Source organism: Arachis ipaensis, chromosome B07 (genome assembly GCF_000816755.2).
Source record: "Arachis ipaensis cultivar K30076 chromosome B07, Araip1.1, whole genome shotgun sequence".
Lineage (NCBI taxonomy): Eukaryota > Viridiplantae > Streptophyta > Magnoliopsida > Fabales > Fabaceae > Arachis > Arachis ipaensis.
This window is the reverse complement of record NC_029791.2, coordinates 27,996,110-28,001,285: the sequence shown is the minus strand read 5'-3', so window position 1 is coordinate 28,001,285 and position 5,176 is coordinate 27,996,110. Positions and strand designations below refer to the sequence as shown.

General features: G+C 36.6%; 1 long non-coding RNA gene across 1 annotated transcript; it reads left to right on the top strand.

Moving 5' to 3' along the window:
- Positions 4,366–4,962, top strand: LOC107608508. Its single transcript, XR_002351295.1, has 2 exons — positions 4,366–4,452; positions 4,580–4,962. It is a non-coding gene; the product is annotated as an uncharacterized LOC107608508 (long non-coding RNA).

Here is a 5,176-nt window from a genome sequence, read left to right as displayed (position 1 = left end):
GTATTTAATACATTTTTTTAAAATATATATTTTTATATTTACCACATTTCATCAGAAAAAAATTTGAGGTATTATAATATAATTTTTAAAAGAGAAAATCTCGATGTATCCGAATTTTGAAGAAAACTACATTCAAGATATTATGACCTAACAAAGCAGACAAGGTCAATTAAAAACATATAATACAACCACCACCTTTCAACAATTAAAGTGATCAATTACTTATTGTTAGGGTGTGTTCATATTTAAATAAAATCATTTATTTAATATAATTCAAACTAAAAATCGATTAAAATCACATTGATTTCCATTTGATCAATTTTATTTTTAACAAACTACTTCTATTAGATTATATTTAGGGTTTATCTTTTAAANTTTGCGATTTTGTTTGATCATGCTTCTACTTTTTAAAAGTAACTTATAAAAACTAGCTTCTAAAATATAATTTTATAAAAATTATAATATTTATGTTGGTGCGTTCTATGGTACCCATTATGTTACTATGGCTATAGTGACTACAAGCAACCTACCAATTAAATGTGAACACCTGGCTTTTCTAAAGTAACGTTGACTTTGAGTTATTGTGTTTGAACAGGGTAAAAAGACTAATAATTAGGGTAAACAATTTGAACAAAAATTTAGAAAAAATTATTTTTCTATGCTAGAAAAAAAAATAAATGTTATCCCATCATCCATGAATACTGAGGTATTACATGAGTTATGGTTTCTTGGGTGTGGAAAGACTGATCATTATAGGAAGCATTGGCATACACATTGTCTGTGATCTGCTACGAGAAGAGAAAAAGTGGGAATCCAATGGGAAACCGCCGTTGAGTTTGCTGAAAGATGTCGGAGAACTATTTGTTGTTGGTACTTGTGGTCGAAGAAGACAGATGTTGGAGGCAGGGTAGCAGCGACTGGTGAAGACAGAGCAACTTATGACCTGGTAAGAGAATTTTATGGATTATGTGTATTTTACTTACTTCTGTCTGGTATAGTTTTTCATAGATACTATTTTGAGGGAGAGATGTGTGCCTGTAAAAAATGTACAGAAGACGCCTTTTACCATATCCCATGACTTGACCCAATATTGTGTTTGATTTAGTTAATAACAGTAACTATATGCTTACTAATTTCTTGTAGTGCAAAATTTGTTGTTGGAGTAAGTAGTGTACCAAAATTTAGTAATTTGAAACTAGGTTACTTGTATGAATTTATTTCCATAGTAATTGAGCCTAACATCTTCAAGCGTGGCTACTATTTGGTTTTGTAATACCTTCTTAATGCAATCACTTAGATTCTTGTGGACATTTTGTCATTGTAAAAGTTATGTAGGAGATATAGGGAATGTTAAAGAACTGAAACAACAAAGAAGCCGTGTTGACATAAATTAATAGTAGAGTACCAAATTTTATTGCGTAGTATGAGTACACTTTGAGCATCATGGAGTACACTTTAGGTACAATGGCATTCAGAAATTAAGCTTTTGCAGAGTTAAACTTTTTGTTTTTTGGTCATTTTGATTCAGAGTTGTGGCCTATGAATTGCGGAATTTTGTCTCTATTTCCACCCTAACATAAGCATTTTGCATCATTCATACTTTCCTTTATACATGTATGATTCTTATTGAGTGTGGACGGAAAAGATTAAATTGAGAAAAGAATTCTATTTTGGTTAAGAAGTGAACTCTAATTTATTTCAAATATAAATTCATGATTTGAAACAATTAATTGCATGAATAAAATGATTTTTTTAGATTTTACTCTTTTTATCCTTGTGGTTATCTATTTGTCTTTTCTTTATTTATTCATTAAGAATAATTTTGACATTTCAATATTTAGTAATAATGAACTTGCAATCAGACAAATTTTTTGTCTGATTTAGTTTCAACATTAACGTGAGAGTTGAAATTCACTTGAGATTTGAAAATGATATTTTTTTTGTACTCCAAACCAAATAAAAGAATTCTTTTCTTGATGGATAGCTATTCTGAAGGTGTTCCAAACACAGTATAAGTTGATCCTTGGTTCTTTTGGATGCTGATTAACGATTTTTGGGTTGTATGTGTTATGCCCAATTACCATGCTATTTTTGTCTGAGTTGCCAGCTGACAAATTCTTTGTCTGTTCAGGTATTTGGTGGTGTGAGATGGACAGCGATTCAGAAAGTAGCTCAGAGTTCTCTGCATAGTGGAATGATGGATGGAGCACAGGATCGGAGGCTGACGAATGTGAGACACTAAGGCTTGAGTCGGGGCAATCAGAAGCAGTGGATATGACAATGTTGGATACTGAGAAAAGTCGTAGGGTAGCAGATGATGCAAAAGATCAAGGATCTAGTCTGGCGAATGTGAGGTCAATTGAAGAACCAAATAGTTCCAATCGTTGCGAGGCAGGGGTAACAGCAGAAGATTTGGCTATTGCTGAGTTCGATTCAGTTGAGGAGGCATATGCAAGGTATGTGGAACATGCACGGGTTACCGAGTTTGCGGTTCGAAAGGGAGATTCGGGAAGAGATAATGAAGGTAATGTTGTGAGAAAATTTTTCTTCTGCAATAGAGAAGGATTGTGGGGTAAGAAACATTACGAGAGGATTGATAGACAGCGGGCACACAAACCAATTACAAGAACCAATTGTAATGCTAGGATTGTGGTTCATCTAGACAAGGGTTGTGGAAAGTGGAAGATGAAATCTTTCGTTGCGGATCATAACCATGAACTAGCCCCAGCAGACCACACAAATATAATGGCACCGCATCGGCACATGTCGGAAGGCGACAAGGCCCATGTTCATAGCTTGCACGAAGCAGGTTTCCAGACAACCCAAATCATGAGATTCTTTGCCTATCTCGCAGGTGGTTATCACAATTTACATTTTACAAAGAAGGATCTATATAACTATATCGATGATGTTCGATGTTCCCGCATAGTGGAGGGTGATGCTGTTGCGGCCATTAGCTATCTTAAAGGGAAGACCGAACTTGATCCCCTAGCTGTGGTACAATACTCGTACTGTGCTGAAAACCATTTGGGTAATCTATTTTGGTGTGATGGTCAAATGCAGCATGACTATGATTGTTTTGGTGATGTCTTGGCCTTTGACTCAACCTATAGAAAGAATTTATACAATAGGCCTTTGGTGATTTTTTCAGGTACTAACCATCATAGAAAAACTATTATATTTGGGTTTGGGTTGCTTGAGGATGAGAAGATTCCTTATAAATGGTTGCTAAGGAGTTTTTTTTGGATGTAATGAGGCAAAAGGAGCCGATGGTTGTGGTTACCAATGGAGACGAATCAATGAAGGAGGCTATCCGGAGCGAGTTTCCTAATGCAACACACAGACTATGTAGTTGGCATCTTGCTCGGAATGCTGTCTCTAATATTAAGGATGCTAATTTCTGTAGTGCATTCAAGACTGAGGTGTATGGAAACTTTGTGGTTGAAGAGTTTGAGAATTATTGGGCGGAGATGGTTGAGAGCCTTGGTTTAGAGAACAATGATTAGATTGGAAAAACATACGAGAAGAGGGCGCATTGGGCGAATGCCTATCTGTGTGATAAGTTTTGTGCTGGAGTTAGAACAACATCGAGATGTGAGGAAATCAATTCATCCCTCAAGAAGTTTATTAGATCTGGAAATTGTCTACTTGAGCTCGTGGAGAACCTAGATCGTGTGGTGAAGGATTATTGGAATAATCAGTTCATGGCCGACTTCAAATGCTTGTATTCGGAACCGGTGATGACAACAGGGTTGGAAAGTATTGAGAAGACTGTAAGCAAGGTGTATACGCGAGAAATATTCTTTGAGGTTAAGAAACAAATAGAGTCAGTTGCTGCGTTGCTCGTGCTTCATCATGAGACTTATGGTACCATTCAAAAGTTCATGTTAAGGAAGTTCCGAAGGCCCCGTAGAGTTTATACTGTTTTATACGATAGCAGTTTCGAAAATTATGAGTGCTCGTACAAGTTGTAGAACAGTCTTGGGGTCCCTTGTAGTCATATATTTTATGTGATGAAGGAGCTTGAGATAGAGGCGTTGCCGAGGCGATTAGTGCTTCGCAGTTGGTGTAAAGATGCAAAAACATAAAGTTGGTACGGTTCCAGTGGCCGATCCGGAAAAGGCGTTTCGGGTACGTTATGGGTCCCTGTGGAGTGCATGTATGTCTATGTGCTATATAGCCACTCAGGATGGAGACACGTATGAGAATGTTCTTTCCCAAGTGGCAAAACTGACGAAGGAAATTGAGTCAGTGGGCCCACGAGGCGGAAGGAACCGATTTGGGAGAGCAGGCGACGACCATGTCAACATGCTGGATCCAACTATTGTAAAGTCGAAAGGTGCTCCCAGGGGCAGTACGAACGTAAAAATGGGAAGGCGATGTAGAAGGTGCAATGGGCTTGGGCACGACCGTAGGAATTGTACTACGAGGAACGAACAACCAGATGATGAGGTTAGTGTCTGATTGGTTTCTTAACGTGTGAGTAGTTTAGGTCTGTTATGTTGTGTGATGTACCATTCAAAATTCAGCAGTGTTATTTTGATTGAGCAGTGTTGTCTTGTATTTTATGATTTTGTAGGTAGTAGGAACTATGAACAGCAAATCTCAAATTTCTTGTAAAAGGGTTCGACGAGGTTAGGCATTCGCCAATTGGTGATGTGCAGATCATTTATTCATCAATGTCAGGCCGTTGAATGAAGCATGTTTGGATTTGCCAAACCAGGGGTCCATTTTTTGTCCTTATTGTAAATGCGGATTCGAAATTTATGTGAAACAGTGTCTTGTATTGAACTCTAGTAAATCTTATGCTATTGCGTCATGTGTTATGAATTAGGGACGTGCATTGTACAGCGAAATTTGAATGTCTTTCATGTGTTCCAAAGTAATGATCATGGATAACATGAATTCGTAATGGTTATTTAGTTTCAGCCTTAGAATTGTCCGCTTGGACGATGTCATTATTTCTCAATAATTCCTACCGTATTGGACATAAGGTTTATTCTCTCTATCTCTTTCTGGCAGAGGATGAAAATTCTTTTTAATTCCTCTTAAATGAAAGGTATACTCATTACAAGAACTCCATTTAAAATTGAATTTATTTTTTTCCGTATCAATTTTACCCTTTATTTTTTTCATTGTAGGGTCCTTATTACTTGAATATCTAAGATATATAATT